Source organism: Haemorhous mexicanus, chromosome 3 (assembly GCF_027477595.1).
Source record: "Haemorhous mexicanus isolate bHaeMex1 chromosome 3, bHaeMex1.pri, whole genome shotgun sequence".
NCBI lineage: Eukaryota > Metazoa > Chordata > Aves > Passeriformes > Fringillidae > Haemorhous > Haemorhous mexicanus.
The window spans coordinates 45888676-45915950 of NC_082343.1; the positions used below are offsets into that span (position 1 = coordinate 45888676).

A 27275-nucleotide genomic window follows, 5' to 3' on the forward strand; every position below is an offset into this window, starting at 1 on the left:
GTCTGTTCGGTACAGGAAACAACCTACTTTTGTCATCAAGATGTTCTTTCACTTTGGAAATAAAATTAACCCAAAATGTTTGGCCTTTTTTTTTTTTTTATCTTTAATAAATCAGAGGAAACCTTTCCTTTACCTTAAAAAAAAAGCTCATCTGGCCATAAATCTGGCAGATGTATTTCAATAAGGATTAGCAATACTGCTTTATTTGGGGACTCATAAGTGACAAAATAAACATGAGAGATGAAGGATAGGGGGAAGGTTAAAAGAACTAATCTTGTTCTTAGAAAAGAACCTTTTAACTCCTGCAATAGCAAAGGAGGCCCGGCAGATGGTGGAAGGAGACCACAGTGCTAAAGGAAAGCCCTTTGCATTGTGTTATAGACATTAGTCCTTAAAGGAAGTTACTGACTTGTTTTTCATAATGCTATCTAAGTGTTAAAAACAAAAATAGGACCACAATTGCTTTGGCTATGCATTTTGTGTCCAAAAATCTTGTGATTTTGACCAGCATGGAAAATGTATTCTTTTTCACTATGGACCTGAGGCTTTGTTTTAAACCAATTGACATAAATAACAAAACAAAAAAAAAATATCACTTAACCAATAAAAATGCTGCTGGCTGCCTTTTTTTTTTCTTTTTTTGTGTTACAGAGGTACTGTATTTTATTGGGTGGGTTGTTTTTTTTGGGGGGGGGTTGTTTTGTTTTTTTTTCTGGTGGGGGGAGTTTTTTATTTTGCTAGCATTTTGATTTATTATTCAGGTGCTGCTGAAGATCGTATCTGCATTACCCAAAGCCATAACAAGAAGAAAAAGAAATTATGCTTTTCAGACCATATTTGCACTCTGAGTGACAAGACCCTGCAGAGCTCCCTATCTGCAGCAGCTTTCTGTCATGAGTGCCAGTGAAGACCTGGAATCCAGCAATATGTCTGCTCTAATCCTAAGAATTGGAGGCTGACATCTTGTTTTATCTGGTTCATTTGTTAAATATTCTCTCTCTCTCTCTCTAACTTCTATGTCTGGCTTATGTCATATCAAGATAGACATTAAACACCTGAGAGATGATCCAGATCAAAGGCACCCCGAATTTTCCCAATAAACGATCAACTATTATATAAAAAAATCCCATCAGTGTTGCTGCAATTTTGGTGACATTTTCAGTAATAAGAATGGGCTTCAGATATGTGAGGACAGAAATGCTAGCAATAGGGACCCCCTTTTTAGAAGTGCTAGCGCAGAAGCACTGGATGACAGGCAGTAGCTCTGTCGTCAGTAACAGCATGACACACCCCTCTCACTCATTGTTTTGGCACCTAAATCCCACAAGCACCCCAAGCATTTCTTGGCCTTAGCAGAAGACCCATAAAAATACATTCCCCAAATAGTTTTCAAACAGCCAGGCCTAATTTATTACAGCAGGTAGAAAATAAAACTGTTTAGACCCTTTTTTGATCAGTGGGCATCCTATTGCGTTTTGGGGGGCACAGGGGAGAGGGCATTTATCTAGTGCTGAGTGATGCTAAGTGGGCTTATTTTTTTGGATGCCTTTTGCAGACTTGGTGGCCAGGTGCTCAAGTGCTCAAGCCTGAAAAGGTTGCTGTAGGCACACTGTCTTTTAGGGTCTTCAGAATGAACAGTAGTTGCTTTTTCCTGCCCTCAGTACAGTCCCCTAAAATGATGTGTGTGTAAGGTGCACTGCCAGGGCCACCAGAAATGTCACTCCTCTCCTGTGCTCCACGGCAGGCACAGAAGCCTGACTGCCCAGGGTTGTGCTCCCCTAGGGACAGGGACTCTGCTGCTCCCTACCTCCCCTCTGCCTTCCACCCAGACTGCAGATGCCTGCTACCTGCAGCTCAGCTTTCCTTGCTGCAGGTTTATCCCTCCCTCTGTGCCTCCTGTGCTTCTCATTCACTGCTGGCTAAGGTGACATTATCCTCTGCCCGAATATCCAAGTCCCAAATGGGCACTTCAGTTCTGTAGCTTTAGTCACATTTGAGACCACAGCGTTAAACATGAACAGCATAACCTGTGAGAACCTTTACATGTACATTCTTAATATGTCTCATTTTGTAGCTAATGTACTGGGCTGGGGGGTTGTGTTTGTTTTGGTTTTTTTTTTCTCTTCACTTCTTTTGGAAGCAAGGCTATTTTCCTGTGTCAGCAGAGGCTGTTCTTTCATGCCAGGGTACTGTACTGCCTTGTGTGTATGCCTGGAAGCAGCCTTCATGTTGGAGTTGGTGTATTGTTCACTTGTGAGCACAGATGACTGTATTCTGCTCGAGCTCTTCAGCAATGTATTTCTGGGGTATCACGTCTGTCCCCACAGTCACTGCTCTTTTGCTTTGATCAGTGCCCTCTCAGTCAGGTCTGCAGAGTGCATAATTCACTGTTATCTCCGTGTCTTCTGTGCATTTCAGGGAAATGCACATTTTAAAATGCTATATCACATGAAACAAGAGCTTACGTGTTCAATAAAATCATTTGCATCCCAGAACCTGGTATGTCCAGCAGAAATAATCTGATAAAAATACCTCGTCCTGCAGGTAGTTCTGTGAAGTCTTTATTTCATCAGTCATGGGAGGCTTTGGCTTTCAGGTGTTTCTTCTATACGTGATTGCTTTCATTGCAGGTAGTCACGTTAGTGATGCCACAGCTCACGGTACCAGACGATGGAAGCAGATTGAGCTGGTTTTTCTGTGAGATTGTTTCTCCATTCAAGAAGAGAGATGCTATGTGTTTTCTTCATGTTCTTTGGCATTAATAAAATTTCAGGCATTTTAAGTGCTAATTTGACTTTGCCATTTGGTGGCAATGCTGTGGTGGTAACAGAAGGGAGTCCATTTGGGGCTGGATTGCAAGGAAACAGATGTGTTCCCTCCACATAGTGTATTCTGCCTGTTAAAGTACTTCATTGTTTTAAACTCACCCACTTGACTAGATGTCAGAGTAGCAGCCCAAATAGCCAAATTTGGGGCTGGGAAGCAAATCTCTGTTCTCCCCATGGATGGTGGAAAGAGCTGTGTGCTTCCACTTTTCATTGCTGGTTGCCCTAAACGTGGCACAACAGACCACCAGATGTTGGCTAGCTCCTGTCATATTTGGCTACAACAGAGTATTTCTGGCTTCCTCTGCACAGACTGCAGATCCAGAGGAGAGCTGGACAATTCCCAAAGAAAATGTCCATTCCCTGCAATCTGGGTATTGTGATTACCCTCAACCTGTTTTAGTAGATCCAGTACTCCTGAAAATGTAGTAATTTCCCCCTGCTCTCTGGCTTTTCCAGTAGGAAAAAAAAAGTTTGTTTGGAGCTATCTCCCTGTTGTGCTGGAGATACTAATATTAAGCTGAAGGTTAGCAAGAGGAACGTGTCTCTTTTAAAGGTGTAGAACTGCTCACTAGCAATATGCTATGTATGTGCCTCTTTATTAAAAGTGAGATAATTAGGTGCCTGTTTTTTCACATGAGTAAATGGTGTATTCTCTGATGATACCAGTTGTCCATATTGCATCTCTGTTCAGGAGCTATATCAATGACTTGCACATATGTGAAAGCTGTGGGAGAAAAGTAGTCAGATAGGCTGCAAATCCCAACAGACTGTGGATGGAGTGAGTGCATCTGGGAGCAGGAGGCTTCGGTATGCTCTAAATTGCTGAGGCTGGTCTCGGCTCTTGGGAGATCAACAGATGTGTCATACAGGATACTGTAAACAGTCCCCACACCAGGATGGTTTAATTCAGCTCTAGGTCTGTTCCCTGACTCTTTCCAGCTGACAGATGAAGGTGGGATCATGGTGCGTCACTGCTGCTGCCACACGATCTCTGTGTCCATCCCCAGAACGCAGCAGCCATTGCACTGATCCCTCAGAGTCCTTTGGAGGCATCCTGCTGACAGCACAGACACTCCTCCATCTCACATCTGATCCCAGCACTGCTCACAACCATTTGCATATGCTCTTCTCCTGGGTGTGGCAAGGTAGTTTCTTTCTTCCTTTCCCCAAAAGTTTTTTTCAATACCCGATGTACCTTTAATGTCTTTGTTCTCACCAAGTTGGATATGCCCTCATTTGTAGGAATTCAGCTGAACAGCCTTTTCCTGCTTGTGGAAGGTGCTTCAGCTTTCAGAAAGGGGTAGGTTGTCTGCAGTCTCAGCATCCATACTGCTTGACTTGCTACTTAACATTACTTAAAAATGTCTTTCTTTTCTGCTCCCTCTACTGCTCCAATTATTTTTTCTTTTTTTTTCTGTAGTCACTCCTGGAGGCACAAATTGAAAAGAGAGAAATAGATGAAGGCAATTGTACGCCTGGAAGACATCCTCCCCTTTGAACACTTCTTGATATGCCTCCCAACAGCTTCATTGCAAGGATGCTAGTGAATATTGCCAGCTTGGCACATGTAATTATTTTTTAAATTTGTTCTACCTCCATTGCCCGCATGAATTGTTTGCTTCAAACTTAGAGCCCCTGTGTGGTGGCAATTTACTGGGTGCAGCCAGAAGTAGTATGATTTGTTGTTGCCAGCATCACTGATTCAACCTGCAATTTACTTTGCCTAATGGCATGGGGTCATTGCATTGCTTTAATTCAGCTTTGCATGGTTACAATTCCTTTCCCTCCTTGACATAGCTGCAAGGAAGCCCTTGTATCCTAACACATTTAGTAATGTCCCACTGTCTCCGTGGCATTCATTTTTCCAACTAAGTGCTGCTGCTCTCTCTTGGCACATAGCTCAGAGTTTTGTTTTTGCCCTTTTGCACCATATTAATGTTATTGCTGTGCATTCTATCATGTGCACATTTTTCTCACAGCACTAAAGTCTTCCCTGATGTCTTCTGCTTCATATTTATGCATTTGCTTTTGATATTATTTTATACTTCTCAGTTCTACCTTCTGAACTAACCGTGTCTTCCCCACCTACACTCTGCTTTGCAGCAGCTTTAAACACTTCTATAGTACACTATCAGTGAGGACAGCTTTTCTTTCAGCAGACTCATTGCACTTTTTTCCTACTTATGAATCTAACACTAATTATTTCAGGTTTAAGATTGCGTACTCGCATGAGTCAGCCATTTTCTGCAAGTTTGGCAGCATACCAATGTATTGTTTCTCCAGCTTCTTGATTACACAACTGTGGGGAAGATACCTTCCCTATGTGCCATTTTTCTGAGGACTGGAAGTGCTTCTGAGACATTTCTAGGATTTTGCATGGAGTTCTTCCAGTCTGCAGTTGGTACTCATCCAGATACTGCAGAAACACATGGGAGTTATAGCCCAGTACAGCTAACAGCAGGAATGGGCTTCTTTTGGCTTCCTGTTTACTCTGCCCCCCACCAATGGGTTACACACCCCGTGTCACTCTAAGAAAGGGCCAGCAGAGCTAATGCCAATACTTCCTCTTTTATTTTCTGCAGCTTAGGGCCAAGACCCTGCTATGAACCCATGATGTCTTCTCTGTACTTCTGAGTTTTGGGGAAGTGTAGCCTTGCCTCTTTTCTTCCAGTCTTCACAGCTGTCTGTGACACATGGCTGCCTAATCTCTTTTGCCACAATATCCAGTGTCCACTCTAGCACTGAATATGAACCTGAGGGAGAACCAGGGAGCCAGTGCTGGTTGATGGTTCTTCTCCCCTTTACCTCCTGCTCTGGGAGTGCTTTGATGGCAAGCAGCTCCCCTGCTTTCCAGCAGAGCTGCCTTCTCTTCTGGAGCTCACACAGCCTGTCCCAAAAGGAAATTGCTGGGTCTTCCTTTGCTGTGCCAGGACAGACTTAAGTAGTCAACTAGGGAAGGACTGCCGTAATGGAGACTGTGGATTTTGTACAGGAGTCAAAGTAAGAGACAGCTGTGCAGCCTGAAAGATGATCAGAAGATAAAATGACAAAGGCTGAATTTCTAAAGACATTATACTGCCAATTAAAAGTCTGAAATCTTCCTGGCTTGCTCTGCCCCAGAAATTCAGATCAAATCATTCACTGAGCTGTTCCCACAAAAGGAACTGGAAATTCAATAGGTCAGATTGTCAGCTAGAATAAGTCCACTGACTCCAGGGGAACTACTCCACTTTCTGTCATCAGAGAACCTGGCCCCATGACCATGAGCTTCAGATTTTCCACATGGCTGTTTCCTTGGGACTTACATCATCACCCTGCACAACAAGGAGAGGTCAAGGTCACAGTGAAGAAGGATTTTTAAGGAAGCAAAACAAGAGACTCAATAAAAGCTCAAGTTCATGCTGTGCCTCCATAATACCACCTGGTTTAGTAGACCTGTGGATCAGTATTTTCCTCAGGTTCCATGTGAGTGGTGCCGTATGTCAGTCCTGAGTCCTTTGACTCAGGACCATAAATGGTGGAGGACAAAGACCCACAGGGCAGCTGTGCTATGACTTTGCTTCTTGCCAGTGCCATCCCATCTATGATACAATACTTGTGGCATCAGGGTACAGATAAGGAATGCCTTCAAAGTGTTTGTTTCCCTTACTCTTGTCTCCTAACCTGCTGTTCACTAATACAGAATGGAGTATCTTTTATCTCAGTCTTACAGTAAGAACCCAAATCATAAAATAACATGTAGGATTTCTAGGATGAGCAATGCCAATGAAAACAAGCTTCAAAAATTCTGCCTGAAATTTCCAAAGCATGACATTCGCCCCCAGGCAGAAAGCCTGCAGACAGTTCTGTGTATCAATTATGAGGTGCTAAGTCACTTCTTCAGCCTCACATGGGCTGCTCCATCAGTGAGACTCAGCTAAAAATCAGTTAGGAAGAACTCAGTGCTGCTATGAAGAAGAATGATCATTACCTAACACACCTTTCCTTGCAAAGGCATGAGTTCAGTAATTTACAGGTTCTTTCCCATTTCTGTCTACTGTGATCTTACATGCTGTATATCATCTTAACAAAATAAGAGCTTTGGTGTTATCCCTTCCTGTCCTCTGCTGTCACCCCAAACCTTTTATGTGAGGACTGAAAATCTAAACTGCTTGTTTCAAAATTGTCAGAACAGCAGGGGTAAAAACTCTTTAAAATGAGATACTAATTATTAATGTGAATGCTTTTCACATCCATCTCCTACTCAATGGAATGATTCAGTTGAACATTGCTCAGTGAGAAGATCCATTTCTCATACTTCTTTAATTTTTTATCAGTTTGTAAAGTTTCCCAAGACCTAGATAGCAATAAGACAGCAAAGAAATTGCCCAAGGCATCCTCTTAAAGAAGCAGTATGGGCTGGGTTCTGTTCTGCCACAGATTAGTCTAAATTGGTAGTTATTCCATGATGTCAGTGAAACTGAACTGCTGAAATGCAGAGGCGAATCTGGCCCCATGATCTAATTCCATGATGAAATTGCTAGTGTAAATAAATGACTGCTGCTGTTCAGTGCTTCCCCCCTCACTCCCCAAAGTGCCCTAATGAATAATGAGTTTTATGAATAAGCTTTAATGAATGACTGAACACATTTTAACCGTAAGTTAGAACACTTTCCTTCGCACTTTCCTCCGCTGCCTTCCTTTGCTTCCTTGAACCAAAGAATTGCCCTCTTAAACTACCTGTCAATCACACATACAATTACCACATCCCAAAAGGTGTTATCAAACAGCAAAACTGTCCAGTTTTTAATTCCAGGAAAAACATTTCCATATTTGTTTTAAACACCTAACTCAGGTTTCAAAATACAAGTGCTGGAACAGAGCAAACCTCTAAGCATTTATTCCTTCCTTCCCTCCGCCCCCCCAAGATTAAAATCCATTCATTTCAATCAAGTCATTCAGAGGAAGGCTGTAAAATGAATGACATAATTAGCCACTTAATATGCTGCATATGGAATTTTAATTTCAGATGAAAATCAGAGAGGCTTTTCAAAAGCTCTTCACTGAGAGAAAAAATAGTGGTATGTGAAGACAGCTAATGCTTTACAGTTCGGTGCTACTTTTTTGTCTGAGTTCCCTAATACTCTCAGCATTACTTAATAAATTAACCGAATTTACTGAAATTTACTCAGGTTTACTGAATAAACCTTCTTTAGTTCCATCAGAAGGGGCAAATATGCCTTTACAGAGTGAAGAAATCAGGAAGACAGTGAGACTAAGGACCTAGTTTTGCCAGGTTACAACGCAATTACAAAAGAATGAAGTGACTGCTTCCTCTGACTGAATCCTGTGGGAACCAGTTTGGGGACAATTTACTGAAACGTCTTCCAAGAGGCTGAAGCACAAAATTCAAAAATTAAGGCACCTCCAAATGGGTCTGTACTTCTGAAAACACTCACTCTCGTACTCCCAAAGTCATATGAATAATATGTATCTGATCCAGAAACAGTTTTAACCAAACTTCTGCTGACCAACACAGTGGGATTTTATGACTACAGCCTAAATATGAATCAAGATTAATCAAAATAAATCAATATTAAGAAAAATTAAAAAAAAAAAACAAACAAACAAACCAAAACCAAAACAACCACCCAACAGGAGAGCTAGAAGGCAATTGGACAGTTCACTATCAGATGAACTTCACTGTCTCTGTAACCAGTCCATCCTGTTCAATTCTGTTGGCCACTCATTTCTGTCCTGCTTGTATTGACATATTCTGCAGGCTTTTAACCACGTTACTGAGTCAGGCAACACCAGAAGATGACCCATTAGCTTACTAGATTAAACAAGAAACACTAAACAGGAGATCATAGTCAAAGAGGAGGGAATGGGAACAAGTCAACATTACTCAAGGGTTAGAAAGATGTTCCAAAATGTAATCTGTGTTCATTGCCTTGAGTAAATATACAGTCAACCTCCATTTGCACAAGCCTTGATCACATGAAGTAATAATTTCAGGGAGAAAAAAACCACATTCCACCAGTGTGGAATTTGTGCAATGAAATACTCTTCCCCACATGTGCTCCTCCCAGACTTTGGGAGCAATTTCATTTACCTGCATTACTTTCACTGCTCACTGATGACTTTCAGATCCATCTGCCCATACCACAGGGAATGCAGTGAGAAGTGCAATGGTTCTGCTGTGGAAAAAAAAGTCCCAAGAAAATTCTGGAGACAGAAGGAAAGGTTAGAAAACTTGTGATTAAATATTGAAATCCTCTGGCATTGATCTACATCCCAGATTACCTCAATTGTACTAGCTTCTTTATTTTTTTGTTTTGTTTTGTTTGGTTCTTTTTGTGAAAGTCAAAACAACTGTATTAAAAATATGCTTATCAGTATGTCCATAATATTTCTGTTCTTTTTTTTTATTTGGATTTTTTTTTTTTTTAAGGATTGAACTAAACTTTCTAATCCTCATTTGCTCTTTGGGTTGCATGTGAGAGTTTTTTCTTATTTTGGTCTGAGAGAGAGGCTAAGGAGGAACCTCCTGATCCTAAAGGAAACCTTAGAGGGTTCCCTCATACCACATCATGCCAATCCCATGCACTTTACTAGGTGCATAATTCAAGTCACTGCAACATTATTCTCAGCCTAGGCTGGCATACATCACTGATGGTGAAAAAATCAAAAGTGAACCTGCCCAAGAAAACAGAAGAAAACCTTTATGGAAATTTGCAGCATCTAAACACTAAAAGGTTGTGGGGCTGTTTTCCTGAAGAACTGTTCTTGTTGAACAGGAGGAGCGTGAAGTCTTGCACCGCAACTGGCACAGACGAGATGAAGACATCACCAAAATCTTGGGTCTTTTTTCCATGTCTCATTGGCTGTTAGAAACAACAGGGTTGTCAGCTCTTTGGGGAGAAGGTATGGGCCTTGCTAGACCACTGGAAGCCCCTTCCCAGAGCACTTGTCAAGGAGCTTAGGCCAGCAACTTAGAGTCACATGCCATTCTTTCACTTTGATTGCTACAGAGGATTGATTGGGAAAGAGAAGGGATCTGTCCGGTTTTTCCAGTATTCCGGCTCTCGGCCTCCTGGGGACCTACTGCTGAGGCAAGAGTCATAGCTCTGCTCCTTTGTATAACCAGGCTGCTGGCCTTGGACCCTGGCACCCTGTAAAACTCTGGAGCCCCACCACCTCTCACCTGGCAGCTCTGCAGTACAGTCCTCAGATGTTAACCATCAGACCTCACACTGAAATGCAAATGTCTCATTTTCAGATGTTTATGAAGGTCCCCTCACAACACCTCTGGCTTCAGATAATGCTCAGCAAAACACAATGGCAAAGGCCTGCAGATAGTTAAGTCATCTCACTGCAGAGTTAAGTTGCATAAGACCTCCAAAATCATCTTTTCCAGCCTGAGCCGACACAGAACCTCGCATTGCACTCCAACAGCCAGCACATTTGGAAGCAAATTAAGGACCCACCACTGACGCCCGGCAATTTTGGAAGTGTAATATTACAAAAACTTATTAAAATCTATCTCAGAGTGTCTTGCTTCCAGGCAACATTTTTTTTCTCCTTTAATTATTTGATGTTCTCAGCTGCAGGAAACATCCCCCGGCCCTTGGAACTAGAGCAACTGTGTCACAGAGATCACGGTGCCTTTAAAGCTCATGTGGTTACAACATTGCTGTCCCACTTCTATCACCAACAGTGTCACTGCACATCTGGTCTGGCTGTGCCTGTTTTCTGCATGCCCTTTCCTGCCTAGGGATCACCTTGAGCAGATGTCGCCCTCCATCCAGCGGCTGGTGAGCAGCCATGGTGGCACCGATCCAGTGGAGGAAACTGATGAGCCATCATGTTTCCCCATCCAATGCCAGCAGGGTCCTGGCTTGATTGCCCTCTTTAAAATGCTGCTTCCAGATGGAAATTCCCACTTGGAGAAAACTCTCTAAAATGCACGTACCCATAGGACATTACCGGGCAAAAACAAGAAGAGGAGTTTGTTTATGTCTCTAAAGCCTGCGTCCGCACTAATCTGACTCCAGGCCTTGTTATTCCTGTTGTGCTCACTGCAATAGCTAACTTACACTGTCAACAGGAGGATATATCAGGGCAGCCAAGCACTGACTGAGTCAGCATAGTCAGAGCTTAAGAATTCCCTGAGGATGGATGGACAGAAGTCAGCATGGAGGACAGAGTCACCAGTGTTCAGCTCAAAGTGGCCGCAGGGGGAAGATCTACAAAATACAATACAGCAGCAAGCCAATTTAAACTCATTTTCCCAGATACAACCTTTCTCTCCTTCTAGACAAAGATTAGAGGCTTTCAGTCTGACGAGTGTTTAATACTCCCTGGCCCACGGTGTGAGATGCAAGAGACATGCACCATGGCAACACGAAAGTTCAACATGCTGCTTTCCCACAGTACCGAGTCTTGAACTACAGACCACGCTTTCCACATTGGCAGCACATTTTCTGCGTGGGTCAGACACACAGACCTTCTCTGCTCCCCTCCACACTACAGACCTGCAACAATGCCCTAATGCTCCTGCTGAAGAAGTCAACAAATAAAAGACTTGTGGTATATCCTTTAAAATAAACACACTTCTCATAATGGCAGGTGTAGAGAAAAGATGTGGAGAAGGTGGATGAATGTCCTCCCAGCTAAGCAGTTGAACACTGCTTAGTTGGGAGGACATTATTTCTGCATATTTTCCTGAGCTGTCATTTCAAAGATGATGCTTTGAGTGGGATTTGTCTCACTCTGCTTTAGATATCTACATCTGAGCAAGGCACCTTTCATATTCAATGCAGAGAAATAGGCATGTCTGGGGTGTGAATCATCTGATTTACTTTATACATCTCCTTTAGACTAAGATGAATCACACTCCAGAAGTGCTTATTTTTCTCTATTGACTATAAAGGGAATCAAGATGAATACTCAGATAGAGTATAGACACCTACATTTGGTCAGATGACTCTTACCTGCACCTGCTGAGACACATCTTCAGGTAACATCCTCCACACAGGCACTCGTTACTCTCACTCTATCACTCACCCATGCCCAAGCCTACAACTAAGACAGCAGTTCACTTAAGATCCCTCTCCAAAATCTGCGACACGTCCAGAGCCAGTACAGGAATCTGAACATCAGTCTGCTACAGAAATTAATAAGGGAAATAAGTGGGAAATGTATTACTGTATTGAAGGAAGCCCCAGAACGGAAGGTAAAATTGGAGTAAGTTGCCTGGAAGGAATTACTGTTATTGGCATAGAAAATGGGATCCCATTAAAGACACTTAGTTCAGGGTGGGGTCTGGGGAACATAGCCATTTCCACTGACAACTGCAACAGCAGGAATCACAAATTTAAAAAAAAAAAAAAAAAAGAGAAATTATCAACTATGACTAGCTTTTGAATTTTTCACAAAACCCAAGAAACTAGCAAGTTGGTTGGAAGATTTCATTGAGAACCAGCTCGTCTCATGAACATGACACCCAGCACATACTGTGGTTTTTCAGTGAAATCAGTGAGAAACATTACCTTGCTTGACAGACCACTCATTACCCACAGTAATGTTTCCTTGACCCACCAGGACAAGTTCATAGACATCCTATCTGGATGTCCTCAAGGTTCAGAAATCTTGTCCTATTCACATCCATGCCCCCAAGAGCACTCATGGCTGTCAGAGGTGTCCAAAAATACAGCATACATGTCTCACATGAGGCACATTCTAGCCAGAAATAACCAGTGTTTCCATTCAGCATGGCTATCTGCCCTTTGGTCTCCCAAGCATTCACTATACCCACATTCCGCAGCTACACAAGGAAATATTCATTTGCTCCTTGTCCTGGCCCAAGTCTCCAGCAAGAGATTTCCTAAGTCAGGGCATGGGAGGACAAGCTGGGTTTCTGCAATTGACATGTGGAGTCATAGCACTTTTGATATCCATTAGCACAGACCTATGAAATGTCCAGGACAAACATGAATTTTGGATAAACACAAACAGAGCAGATTTTTATAACATGGATGAAGTATTAAAAGATTCTTTTATTTTTATAAAGACAATTCAAAACATCTGGAATCTCAAATAAGTCTCTGTACACACTGTTTTAACTCAAACTCCCTGATAGTTATGGAATTTCCCTTGCACTGCACTCTGAGCTGACTGGCTGAGTTGAACCAGGTTTCTTTCCTGTGTTAGGAGAAACAGCTGAACACAGAGCACCTGCTTTGGGTGGACTAACACAGTTAGCTGACAAGCCATTTTAAATGGGAATATTTGGCTGAGTATCCATCCCAAAACCAGGCCTGAGTTTCTAAATACTCTGGCATCCCAAAAGGACATGTGATTCCTTTCTTTATGGGCCCGGCATAGCTCCTCCTCTGCTACCATAGCATCTGTCACCCTCTCCATGCAGCTTCTGAGTTGACTCACCTGTAGGTGACTCATTTCAAGCTCTGCTCTGAAAACAAAAGGCTCAGTGCTGGGACTTTAGATATTCTAGTTGTGCTATCTTTCCATAACAGAGGAAAACAGGTGAAGCCAAAGCAGCAATGTCCTTTAGATTGCAACCTGAGGACCTGTGTTTACCACCAGAAAGCCACACTTTCCTAACTCAGTATTTCCTCGGGCTGCCACTGACTTTCTCTGCTTACCACAGCAGGAAGTTGCACCATATGACACCTGCCCAGAATACTGAGCATTTGGCTTAAAAAGCACAAAGTCATTGGGAAACAATGATTAACTATAAATCACCGTGGAATCCGGTCCCCAGGGGAATACCTGCAGACAGCCTAGCAAATTGGTATGGATGTACATCGGCTTGCCAGACTGCATCCAGGGCTAATTTAATGGAGTATTGCTGCAGCACAAACAGAGGCAAGACACTGCCTAGTCCTCCAGCAAGTTTCAGTGTTCTGTTTCAGAATATCATGGATCAAAACTACTCCTATTAAGTTGGCATGCTTAAATGAGGCAAAAGAACATGATGTGTCAAATCTGTGCCGGCCTCTGAGGATGGCTTTCTTCAGACAGATATAAAAGCTGGTCAGCACAGCCTCTGAAGCTTTCCATCCTGGATCATGCATGGGAAGAAGACAAAAAGTTGAACTTACTTGGGGCTTTGTAGATCATTATCAGTGCTGTGAGGGTACTTCTACATTCACTGAGGCCAATGGCAAGGTTCCCACTGCCTTCTTTGGGTGCATAGGTAGGGAGTGTTCTGGGTTCTGTTGCACCCAGAAACAGGGAGGAAATGGTATTGGAAAGCTGATAGAAAGTGCATAGCTCAAGGGCGAGCTGGCACCCACCTCCTTCAGCTGCAGCTGCTTGGTGACTGTAAGTACTCTTGAGGGACAGAAGTTTTAGGGATTCAGATATCACTAGTACTATCAAAGCCTAGCTCTCGGTAGTACAAAAGATCTCAACTTGCAGCTTTCTGGGACCAGGAGAAAGTTAATTCACAAAATCATAAAAATTCAAACCTGTTCAAGAGCTGACCTTCATTCAACAATCTTTTTGAGTAACACACAAGCAGTCAGGATAGACCAATTGTGCTTTCGAGGCTCTGTTTCTAAAGGTTTTGCTGTGTATTTAACTTTACCTCAGAAACACCCTTTGCAGCAGACAGGAGCCTTGTGTTATATATAGAAATACGTGATAGCAATAGACAGAGAGGAGCCACAGGGCTGACAGTTGGAAGGGTCAGGGCTTTGAAGTCAGATCTGGGGCTCATCTCTCTTGGTAAGAAATCTGGGGTCCATAGCAGGAGAATGGAGGTAAGGAGGGAATTCTTGGAGGGGTGAATTACAAGCTCTGTCTCAGAGAAGGAAATTTTTCTCTGTCCTTTGCCCTCCCTCTGTGTGCTGATCCTGCTGTGGGAGCTTCTTCTACCTCAGCCTCTTGTCCCTGAAGCACAAAGGCAACCTCCCTCAAGAAGGCAACCACAGACCTGTACACAGACCTCTCTGCAGCAGCCAAGAGGCAAAAGCAACTACAGCTGGGATCAGTTCTGCTTCTGGCATCTGTGTTCAAGCCCAGCTGCTCAGCTGGGGCCTTGCTCCTGCCCCTTGCCAGACTGGTAACCTACAGCCAAACACCCCCGGGTTTGAACATCAGCACTCTCCACCTGCCTCCAGCATATGACCCTGTCCCAGATTTGGATCACCCTTGTGAGTCACATATTTCCTACCTCCCTCTTCCAGCTCTCCCAGCGGAGAGCCAGCGTGGGGCCAAAAGCTGAACCCATCATTATCTGCTCCAACCCAATGAGCACCAGGCTCTGTGAGGGAAGCTGGGGTGCAGACCAAGCACTGAGCTTGGTTATCTCTGTGTGGGATTCAGGTGTCCCGGGGTTGAGGGGAAAGCCAGTTCTGCCGGCACTCTGAGACAGCGGAAGGCATGGCTGCTCCTCCCGAAGGATGCTGCTGCAGTGGGCACTCCACGTTCTCCCACTGAACTGAGTCATTCATCACCTGCCCGTCAAGGGTAAAGCTGGCCACGAGAATTGGAGAGCGGGAGGGTGGCAAAGTGTAAGGACAAACAGGCACGGGGCGCAGCAGGAGCACTAGTTCCCTCACAAGTGTCTGTGCACGGGCGTGTGCGAGCGCCCCACATGAAGGGCTCAGTCCCTTCCTCGCTGCTAACACTGGCGGTCGGGCCGGGGTGCCCGGGAATCCCCCTCCTGCCCTGCCTGTCTCCAACCCCACCGGAAGGGCTCAGTCCCTTCCTGGCTGCAAACACAGGCGGTCGAGCCGGGGTGCTCGGGAATGCCCCTCCTGCCCGTCTGTAACCCCAGCAAGCGCCTCCCTCCCCGCGCCGCCTGCCCACGGCTGCCGAAGGAAACTGCTCGCCGTGGGGGCGACGCAGGAGACGAATTCCAGCGCTGGGGTCAAATTCCTCAAGCAAGGATTCTGGAAGTCCTTCAGTACTGGCTAAAGACTGCAGACTGACAGAGCTCTCTGTCCTCTTGGCAGAACTGAGTTTCAACCAGCAGAGTGTTTTCCTGCTCGGTCAGTGGGTTGCGTGAAATGCATGCAACAGTGATAAATTATCATGAGCGCTTTGTAGTGCTCCTTGACCAAGCTTAAGCTACTCACGAAGTGATTTCTTAGAATTACTTCTTTGCTCTCTCTTCGCGAACTATTAAATTACAAGTCTGTGATTAATTACTACAGCAGACTTTAAACTGTCACCTAAGAACAAAAGGTCTTTTTGATAGCGGATGTTTACTTTCAGCTGAAAGGGCACATGCTCAAATTTTGTGCAGTGTATCTTACTTGCATTTCTAATTCTTCAAAATGAAAATATCATTTGGCTCCACGGAGAAGCAGAAAGGTGAAAATGTCATTGGATAAAACCTCGGACTTTTTCTCAAAATTGGCACTTACAAATGTCTTCCGGAAGCTAGAGGTCACTGCGCGCACAGTCCCACAGCTTTCGGGCATTAACCTGAAGTTATTGTGTGGAACTGGAATTCCTACAGCAAGGTCAGATAGTTTATCCCAAATGTTAGCAAATTCCAGCAACTGATCTAACACAGATGCTTTCACTCCCTCCAGTGGGATGCTCCGGAGGCAGAGGAGTGGTTTTGAACAGGGCTGCCGCTTTCTCTGTGCATCCAAACGGCAATCCCGCTGCAGATGGGCTTTGTGCTTCACCCAGATCTGACTGTAACTGCTGTGACCCTCCCCCAAAAAGGTATTAAGCCTCATCTACATAGGTATATAATTTTTTAATACATAGGGCAGCAGGAGACCCTAGCTACACTGTCACCTAAGTGTTTCTGGAAGAGGAAAAAGAGCTATTCAGCATTAAAGATTCAGGAATGTCTGTTGACATATTAAGGAAACAACCTCGGGGGACAGCTGACACGGCTCCAAGCAGCATTACCAAGGGAACAGTGACGCAAATGTCTTCCATTTTTACAGGCTGGCAGCTCGCCAGGTTCCCTCGCCTGATGGCTGATGTAATGCTAATCCCTATCTGGGTTAGTGCTCGGATATCAACCACAGCAGCTCACTGAGCTGCAATCAATATAGCACACTTTTTATAGAAGAGCGCATAAAAAAAATTCTGCTCTGATCTACTAGGAATATGTACAGTAGAGTAATAGCAGGGGAAATCTAATGGCTAGCCTGGAGCTCACCCAGCGTGTGCTTTTGCGAGCGCGCACGTGTGTGCTCAGGCTTGTACACAAACCCATCTACACCTCAAACAATGGCAAGTCCAGGCGAGGGCCACACATTGAGAAAGGGCTGGCTGTTTATCACGTACAAGAAGAGCCTTCCAATTCCTTTACTAAGTGAGGTATTGGCAGAGGAAAAAAAGCAAAATGGCATGGGAAAAAAACCAAGTTATCAGTCATAGCATGGAATGAAATGGATGTCTCTGTTTTAATGACAACATTTTGTAGTTATGTGAGTACCAGAGGGTTCTGTGGGGATTAAGGTAGATTTACAGCACACTGCTGCAGGAGAGGCAGCACTGAGTCAGAGTGAAGGATGCACAGTGGGTCAGTAGCTGTCAAAACCCACCAGCCCTTCAGTCAATGTGTAAATTCCTTCATAGTGCCACCAACACCAGCACCTTAAAACAAGAAATGAGCAGGAAAGGAGTCCAGAGATCCTGAATTACCATGCAATTATCTGAGGAGCAATCTGGCTTCCTCATAAAAGAAGAATGTTGAAATACTGAGTAATTTCCAGTTAATGTAGTCCTGGCTCTATACCATCTACCATGGAAAACCTTTCCACTGCTTGACTGCACCTAAACCACTCAAGAGCACTGGTTTGCTGTGAGCTGATAGAGCAGCTTCCTGCTTCAGTACACCATTTCCTGTAAGGGATAAACCCCTGTCAGTTTATTTCACAGGATACTGGTGTCACAGCTGGGAAAGTACCTAAGGGTGTTCTCGTCCCAGATAAAATTTTAAGATAAATCCAAGTGTAACAAAGTAGATGAATTCCAGTCTAATCCCAGTTTAACTAATGTGATGAGGAATTATGAAGGACAATACACTGTTTCCTTCTGTTCCCCCTTTATCAGGTAATATTTAAGGGAAAATTTAGAAAAAACACTTCTAAAAAGTAGAAGCTGATATTCCAGTAATGTTATTGGTCCTTGGGTTAACTCCTGGCAGGTGTGAGAAGAATATTAACCACATCATTCTGGGTTTCCAAAGAGGGTCAAGTACACAGAACAGCCCAAGAGCTGGGTTGGTATTTTGGGAAAATCCAGTTCCATGGCCTATGGAGATTAAAAAGGCAATACTCTCAACCACATCTTTCCCCAGGCCACGCTCAAGGCAATCTTTCTAAAGCAGTTGGTGTTGACCAGACTGAATAACTGACCCTTCCTTTCACTGCAGGAAAAATGGAGGAAATCCATGTCCATTCATGTTAGTCCATACCTACTCAAGCAGCCACATGGCATAAAGCTCCCCTGAGATGCTCACCAGTACCCAGCTGAGCCCTGCATATCTGTCCGGTGTTCCCTTGTATTTCCCTTGTATTTCTGCCTCCCTTCTGCCAGGAGCTGCCAGGGCACAGTGCTGCTTGTGGCCATCCCTCCCTCCTCTGCCCCTTATTCCCCACCAGCAGAGTCCTGGACACAGCAGCAGTCGCTTCAGGAAGGGCTGACTGTGGCAGGGACACGCAGGTGGTGGTCTGTAAAAGGGTTTTCTGGATTTCTCCAGCAGGCAAAAAGAAAGGCTCAAGGAGCAAAACAGGGAAGAAGAATGAGGCGGGAATTACAAAAAAACCAGGCAGGTGTGGCAAAACAAAAGCAAGAAGAGGACAGCATTTGGCTTCATAACTTCTTCCTTTATTTCTACACCTTTGGTCACCAGAAGCCATGGCCCTCTTCCATCCACCCATCCTGCTCCATGCTTCCTGGCCCAACATTGGCTCCTCTGCCTTTAGTTCCCAAAAGACACTCTAAACAATTGGCTAGTCTTGTTGCAACAGCCTCATAAAACAGACTAGTTGAGAGTGTTAATATAATCATATTACCCTCTCCCTAATTTGTGAAGAGGTAAAATGTTTGACCTCCAAAGACTGCTGTTCTCCTGCAAAGGATTTAGCTGAGGTTGCTCACGTGTCAGTACAGGAGGAGAAAGCATATTTCCCTTTCAAATAAAAAAGAGTAAGGAAGAGGCAATAGCTCACATAAAGATACATTTCAACACACTTTATACATGTCAGTGCTCCAGACTTGCCCTCCCTTTGTAGCACATATAGATGTAACAGGGAGGGAACTATAAGCCCAGTCCTTCTTGCAGACAAAGATCACCTCATGGAATTATGATGCAATACCAATGCGAAAGGAAACTCCAAGTCCTTCCTATGCAATCTATAGGACATTGGCACAATTTTTTAACATGTGTGTTTACATTTTCTTAATATTTAATGAAATGCTTAAGAAAAACATGTTCTAAAAATTTTGATGTAAATACAGTTTGTTGTGCTTGAGTTCTGAGTGGAGAACAGTTTCCATTATTTTTTCCACATGCTCATACTACATTACATTAAAAGCATACTCTGCTCTGACAGATGTGTTGTGTGCTTTATAACAGTTTGCACAGTTGGAAACATTGATGTATAGCAAAAATCCCAGTGCCAGCAAATGCAATGTGGAGAACCTCCTTTGTAGCAAATGGTCTGCACTCTGACCATGGGAGGTCATCTCCAGATCATGCATGAAGGACCTACTCTGTATCTCCAGGCAGCTCAGCGGGGCTCCTCAGGGTCCAGCACTGCTCCAGTGGTGTACTCACCTCTCTGGAGGACACAAACCCAAGTGAGAAGACTCCAGACAAGCCAATAGTCTGGTCTAGGTGGAGTTTGAAATATTGTATTTTAAAATACAAGACACATATCAGTTAGCACCAATGCCCTGCAAGGTTCATTGCCTTCCCAGCTTCTCTCACACTTATGGAGGGGTCCAGTAGTCTCTGACAATCCAATTGATGTGACTCAGGCATTACCACACAATCTTTCTGATTCTAAACACCCTACTTCATTGCAGTACTCCTAGAACTAGTCAGAGAGCTCCAAAAAGATCATTCTGGTATTTTGTTTTAAAATGTCAATGCAAGGCTGATATTTATAATCTCTAGGTACCAATCAGTAAAACTAGGTGGTTTTCAGGGCAAAATCATGAGACAAAATTCACAGGAATGAGAAAATGTCATCTTGTCATAGGCAGAGCAAATATGGTTCTGTGTTTTCAGTGCAAGAATCATTCTTATCCAGGCCAGCAGCATCTGGGGATTTCCACATTTTTCCTATATATAAACAAAATAAACTTGGGGTGTGGATCAGTCTCAAGTTCCAAAAACCTCTGATTCCCTGCCAAAATGAAGGGTCAGGTTCAAAACTGACTCCAGTACCCAGCTGGAATAATACACACCCCTGTGTGCAGGGCTGGAGTCAGTGTGTTTGTGGATGTATTTGTGTCCATCCCATATTAATGGCAGGGTCAGAAGGAATATCTTAATGAACAGTGCATTTCCCATTATGATGCCTCATCCTGTACCATGTCAATATACACTGGCAGCAAGTGAGAGACACAAGCCAGTTCTTAGGCTTTAATGCCCGATGGCATCTGGATGGGATGAAAACATGGTTGAACAACATGCAGGAAATGCTGCTAATGGAAAAGGGCGTTTAGAAAAGAAAAAGCAAACATTTCTTTGCCTGAGAAACACTGAAATTGAGCATTCTTTCCTGAATTAATGGCAACACATTTCTTTTATTCACGTTAACAACTGTGTGACAATTTATGGTAATTTTCCTCATGGTTTTCATGTTATACTCTCTTTTTTGATATGTTGTTCCCTGTCTAAGGCACACACTGTTCAGGGGAAAGGCTGAAATCTGTGAACCCTCCTAGCAGCCCTGTGAAAAGCTGGACTGTGCTCCCATTCAGGTGATGTGAGGACCGCAGAACACAAAAATTCTATTCCTAAAAGCAGAGGAGAATCTGCTTTAGCCCGGAGGCCTGGGTTTCTTCTCACACTTCTGCACAAGCATGAATTAGCAAGAAAGGGACTTGCCTGTTCTGTTATAACAAGTGTCACACAAAAGTCGATGAACAATAACCTTGGTCTTAACAGCAGCATCTGCCTTTGAAGATGCATTTCTTAGTGGCAAGACACCCATCAAAGGTGAACATTTGGCCTTCTGCCTCAAAGTGAAGGCACAGCTGGCTGAAGAGCTGAGCTGAGACCTGGCCTGGTGAACATGGCCCAGTGGTAAGTTTGGGGAGGCCAAAGAGAATGACACTTCTTTGTCCTACCCATTAGGCACTCGTGCTCTGTCCGGCTGCGTGCAACAGCGCCACTGAGTCTGTGACCGTCAGAGGAGCCGTGCTCGGATCTGAGTATCTGGAATCGCTTCACCCTCGGGTCATTACGATATTCAATTATGGCTCTGTACTTAAGTGACACAATAGGTACGGGAATTGAAAGCACAAGAACTCCTAACCTCTGATCCCAACTCTAAGACAGAATCCCTCATTGGCTTTAGGCAAGGTACTTAACATCTCTGCCTTGGTTTTCCCATTTGCAGAAGGGGGCTAATAATACTCAGCTACCTACTCCACAGGGAAGTCCTGAGGATTCATTACTTAATGTAAAGTGGCTAGAAGATGAAAACCTGCATGTAAGTGCCAAGTATTATTACAGTTACCAGGTTTAGCTTCAATTTTTTCAGACTTGCTTACCTCTTTGAAATGAGAAAAAGTGTTCCTTCTAGTTGACCAAGATGAGTGTTCCGCACTACATTTCCTATAGAAGTGCAAAGGCGTCCTGGGAATATGAAAGGAAAGGAGAAAAATGCGTCCCTTTGGATCGGATCCCAATCTACCTTTCACATCCTCTCAGGAAATTGTTTTGAAAGTGTCCAACACTTGGTGCAATATGCTGCAATCACAAGGCAAAAATTTTACTCTTTCAAGAATGTTTCATGAGCCCCAGGAATAAATCATCTGTACCAGGGATGGTGAAACATAATGTTAAGAGTCTGTGATTTTCCTCAGAGGTAAAGAAATTATTCTAAGCTTTTCCCCAATTTGTTCATGAACCTTTAACAAGAAAATACCAAGAGCCATTCTGGCACATCACTGGGATATGTACATCAAGAAAAACCAAGGGGAGTGTTTCAATTGACCAAATTATTTCCTTCAGTCTCAAATGATTTAAATGTTTGATTTTAAGCAACAGTTCTGGTATGGCAAACTGCTTTCATGGCAAGGCGGTCAACATAATGCTTGGTCAGCATCTTTAAACAGACTGGCATAATTGTGTGATGGGAGGCGGGGGGCCTGGTCATCCTAACATGAGCTGCACTGAAACTACAATCTGCAATAAATGGACACAGCAAACAAAAGGACCAATTCAGTATTTTCAAATGCTGAGATTATTGAAAACAAAGGAAACAATTTTGTCACCCCAGGATAAAAAAGAAAGTCCTTTTATGATTGTTCTGAAAAAGCCCCCTGCCATGAACGGCTGCCACTCCTAAGAATTCAAAACATGCAGCTAATGCACATGGCTCTGCTTCCAGCTTCATTAATATGAGATTTTGGCACTGCAGGAGCACCTCCTGCGTGTACTGGATCTGTATCTGGCATAAGCACACCAGTATGTTTCTGTTGAATTAGTCAGAGCACATGATGTGGTGTTTGTGCCAGTTTTATGCTGACTGGAGGACAGACATTACCTGATTCGGTTCAGTGTCTACCAGAGTGTGTCAAACATATCTGAACCAGCATAGTAAGTTTGTGCTTGTCCAGTGCTTGGCTGCACATGGCTATGATGTCCTGGTCCAGCACAGAATGCTTTTTAGACCAGATTTTTATTTTTTAGATGAAGCTATGATTTCAGACATACAGTGCAGTTACATGCCTTGCTTAGATTAGCTAAGATGTTCTGCCCCTTTACTGCAAGGTGTTGTTTAGACACCATATTACCATAACAGAGATTATATAATTCTAGAGAAAAAGTTCTCCTTTGATTTTCACTCCCAGGCTTCAGGTTCCTTAGTGAATGCAGGAATTGTCGGGTGTCTCCTGAATGTAAAACACTTATGTGTCTCTTCAATAAGTAAATGAAAGTCACCAAGTTATTGTGAGCAAAGCATATAAAGAAAAGGAGTATTAGATCAGAAGAGAAATCTACAATCTGCTTCTGCTTTTTTTACTTCCCATTGACTGGGGACTAGGACCAACCACCCGGCACTCTGAGTTGCTCCACTTTCAACAAATATTGGTCAAATCCTGCCGGATCAGAGCCAGCTTTGAGACATGCTGGCAAGAGGATTCTGCTAGGATCCTCCCTTCCTCATTATCCCTCCCAAGCAGAACAGAGTAATTTGCAGCAAAGTGGGTGGGTAGGGCTCAGAAATCTTTGAGCCCCTACAGCTTACCCAGGCGACACAGAGGCCAGCCACATGTACACTGGGGATGTCAGCGTCCCAGCTATTTTCTAGAAACAATTCCCTCTGAAGGGAGCAGTCCTTCAGACAAAGCCTCATGACACATCCGGGTGACTTTTAGGCTCTTTTCCTTTTCTTCTAATTACTTAGTCATGGAACCCAGAATAATTCGCATAAGTGGTCAAAAGAGCCACAGAAACAAAATGCCTCTTGGGACATTGCAAAACAACGCTGAACTAGTAAAAAGAAACTTCATTAACCTAAGAACAGTGCGAGGCTCTTTGTTTCACCTGTTTTTTTCCCGTGCCTCTGTCTTATTATTCCTCCTTCCACCTCCAACTTTTTCTGTTTTCTCCACATAATTCTCTCATGTTTTGGTTTGCATTCCCTCTTTCAAAAACAATTTTCTTCTCTTGTTCATTATGCCACACCTTTTCTTTACACTACAGTTTTACCTACATCTCTCATTTTTCTCTGATCATTCCCATTTATTCCTGGCCATCGTCAGCCTCAGTTTCTTCGGTCTGGCTCTTTAGGTCTCAACTGCTCTTCTCTTCACTTCACTTTTCCCTGTCTGATGTTTTCTCTTCTGCATCCCCATGTTTTCTCATTTGCATCCCTGAGGAAATGAAGTTCTTTCACCTTGAATCTTACACATTCTTATTCCCCATTCTTGCAGTCCTTCCCTTTCTTACATTCTATGTTATTCTTATTCCCTCACACCCCACTGCCCCACAAACCTTCTGTATCTTTACCCATTAGCTACTTGGCAAAACGTCATTGACAAGCTATGGATGTCACTACAGCCACAGGAGCCACAGCCATGGGAGTGATGTTTACAGAAGCAAGACTGGGCTGAAAAGAAACTCTGCTTGTGCACAAGCTAACACATGGAGAGTTATTAGTTTGGCTTATCAGAGGGTGGGTCAGCAGACAGGAAAATCCCAAGCTTATCTGTTTGTCCTTTGCATAGCTATGCCTGTTTTGTCATTGTTACTAATCCTTCCCCACTTTCCCAAAGAATGTTGTGGGTGCTGCACAGATCAAGGGCTGCTGGTTGCCCCTTCCCTTGTCCCTCTTGGAAGTGGGGAGGGTTACTGTGGCCAAAAGCACGCAGCAGCAGAGCCAGATCCCTCTTCCACTTATGTCGGTATGCAGCTTGGAGTCGCGTCATCTCTTTCGATGAGATGTTCTTTCTGTGGCTGGAAATTGCATCAGAAGTTCATCGCAGAGGACAGCTGAGACACCAGACAGCAGGCAGCAGTGCCTGTTAGGGTGCTTTTGCACTCCCTTTCTGAGCTTTACCCCGGTAGTTCCCTGCTGCACTGCCAGCTGATCCACAGGAAGGACAGCCATGAGAAATCTGGGTGCTAGAGCTGGTCACTGGCCACGTAGAAATAGTGCACAATGTGCTTGTAAGTTGCTGTGATGAATCCCCTCTGCTCGTGGCCAGCCTTCACACTGAATTCTCTCTTCACAGTGAAAAAGTCTAGAAACTACACGGACTAACTCCTTCCCAAGGGTACCATCACTAAGTCAACAAAGTTGCAGTATAAATGCATGTGTCCCATTGTTAGGGGTGGGAGAGGCAAAACTGACAGAGATTTGTCAGGAACACCCACAAAGATCCCTAGACACAAAGCAACCAAGTTTAAAGATCCAAAGGCCAGCGTCTTGCAACAGCAGCAGCCAAGCGCAGTCAAGCAACAAACGAACATTTGCTTTTCTGCTTCATATCCTTCCCAGCTCTTTCCTTAAGAAACGCCGAGGATTAATAATTTTGGCCGCGGAGCCTGAGTTCACACAAGCACATATGAAACCGGCAAACAATACCCCCATTAAACGCATCGAGAAGCTCAGAGACTGGAACAACTCACCTCCAAGAGCTTCACCCAAGTCCCACAGGAAGGCTACAGCGGAGCCAGAAATAGAGCCCAGACCTCCTGACTCCAAGCCCTGGGCCCTAACAAAAACACCAGCTTCCCTCCACCAACCCTCTCTTCATACACTACATTGACCAGACTGGAAAAGGCATTCAAAATAAATAAAACCTGCTTCTCGCGCCAAGTTTTAAAAAACATTTTCTTGTCATGGCTGGTTGTTTTTCTCCTGCTAGACATTAGGCAGTCTCCACGAGTGAGACAGCTCTCCTTTCTTCTCCAGGAAACACAGTTGTCTCCCACATGTTGCACTCAATGTAGCTCAAAGAAATGTTTTAGGAAATTCCCCCTAATTCGGTGAAATTGTTAGCTTGGCAGTGGCATGCTGGAAACAGGACTGAAAGGTTGCCTTGGAGCTTTTTTTTCATTTTTCCTTTTTAAAGTGTACAGGAGAGCTCAGGCTTCAGACGGGCTGCTGAGGAAGACAGAAACTCATGTTACATAGGAAGGATTTGGCAGGCCTGAACAGAGAAATTTCCAGAAGTGTTTGCGTGGCAAGAGCTCTGTGCCAATCCACATTTTTTAGCTGTTCTGGCTGCATGCCCGGCCGAAAAGAAAGTCTTGTATCTCCACGCAGTTCACTGGCTTCCCTGAGGAGTTTCCATACTGCATGGCAACGTTGGATAATCTCATTTGCGGGCCAGAAAAACTCCTGCTACTTACACTGTTACTAAATACCAGATGTGCTTAATAAAGAGTAAGTGGAGCCAAACCTAGGGTAATCACATAACCTATCATTAACATTTTCTAAAAACAAAAAAAATGCCTTTGGAACAGCAGATTACTGTTTTGCTTTGTTTGCTTTACGCCCTGTTACGGGAACCCCTGGGGTGCTGGGAAGGGAGCACGGCAGGAGCAGACAGCTCTGGCACGGCCGATGACATTGTTTACAATCACACCCCTGCACATCTGAAACATGTGTGAGAAAGTAAAGGCTAAGCAGATTTCGCTGTGCTGGCGAGGGAGAGGAGGATTGCAACAGGAAGTCTACGCCACCAAGAAAGTGCTGGAGTCTCATGTTTCTTCATTCCGGGGAGGTGGCTGGGAAGGGGGGATGCAGCAAGGGCGGCGTGAGTTTGGTCTTTCAGGATACGTACATCCCCAGGTCCCTGGTGCACAGCAATGCAGGAGTGGACCTTGTTCCTTGAAATTTAATGACGGCCCAAATCCTCCAAGCCCATTTAAAATACATTTTTGTGTGAGTCAGGGGGCCAGTCACCACGCAAAATGTGTGTGCACATTTATTATGGATTTAAATGGATGTTGCACATGTGCATATCTGATGCTGAGCAGACCCCTGAGGGAAAGAGCTAAATCTCAGCGATGGCGAGTGAATTCTGCTGTGGCAGGCTGTTATAAGGAGGGAGACAGATGCACCATGGTATCAGGAGCCCCGTGTGCCCTGGGCAGTGGAGGTACAGAGAGCAGGGAGTCACCCCCGTGTGAGACAGGGAAGCCTGCCCCAAAATGAGACATGGGTGAAAATTCTTGCTTCTCCCACAGCTGTCTCTGCAACTGATAGGGGAGAATGGACTTAAATGACTAGAAAATGAGCTTTTTTCTTTTTTTCAGTGTCCACTAAATGGAAGAGAAGTCTGGCAAAGGGGTGCAGACCAGGTCCTGGCAAGGCCACCCTTCCCAGGTCTGCTTGCTCAGGCTGTGTGGAAAGCAAGATAAGGGGATGGGAATGGGGACAAGTCCAGGCCTTGCTTGTTTTGTACGTGAAGGGAAAGGCAGGGAGCGGGAGCAGTGAGGCACTCTCATCACACAACAGCCCCGAGCAGTGCCACTGCTCTAGGCCCTCCAGGTAAACTCTGACCCAAGTCAGTAGGAGTTGCAACCATGCAAAGCTGGGATATCTGATGCCAGGAGCTGTGCCAAGTGCACGGGGTGAGGAGGTCACAGTAGGTATCAGCCTGCCACAGTGCAGGAGGGCGGCCACAGCCCAGTGCTCACATGGCTCCCAGTGCGACTGAGCCCCAGTGTTTTCCAAAGCCTGGATACAAGGAGAGAAAAACAAGCAGGCCAGGGAAATACAGTGGGCTTGCTGCTGTGAGCCCACTGGTTGTGCAGTCCCT

General features: G+C 44.3%; 2 long non-coding RNA genes across 2 annotated transcripts; one reads left to right on the plus strand and one right to left on the minus strand.

Moving 5' to 3' along the window:
• Positions 1-1383: 1383 nt before the first annotated feature.
• On the minus strand, positions 1384-25806 carry LOC132324958 (uncharacterized). The gene is made up of 2 exons (XR_009485800.1): positions 25135-25806; positions 1384-4254 (listed from the first exon to the last, which is right to left on the minus strand). It is a non-coding gene; the product is annotated as an uncharacterized LOC132324958 (long non-coding RNA).
• On the plus strand, positions 3843-9208 carry LOC132324957 (uncharacterized). Its single transcript, XR_009485799.1, has 4 exons — positions 3843-3973; positions 4071-4128; positions 4249-4395; positions 5411-9208. It is a non-coding gene; the product is annotated as an uncharacterized LOC132324957 (long non-coding RNA).
• Positions 25807-27275: the final 1469 nt, after the last annotated feature.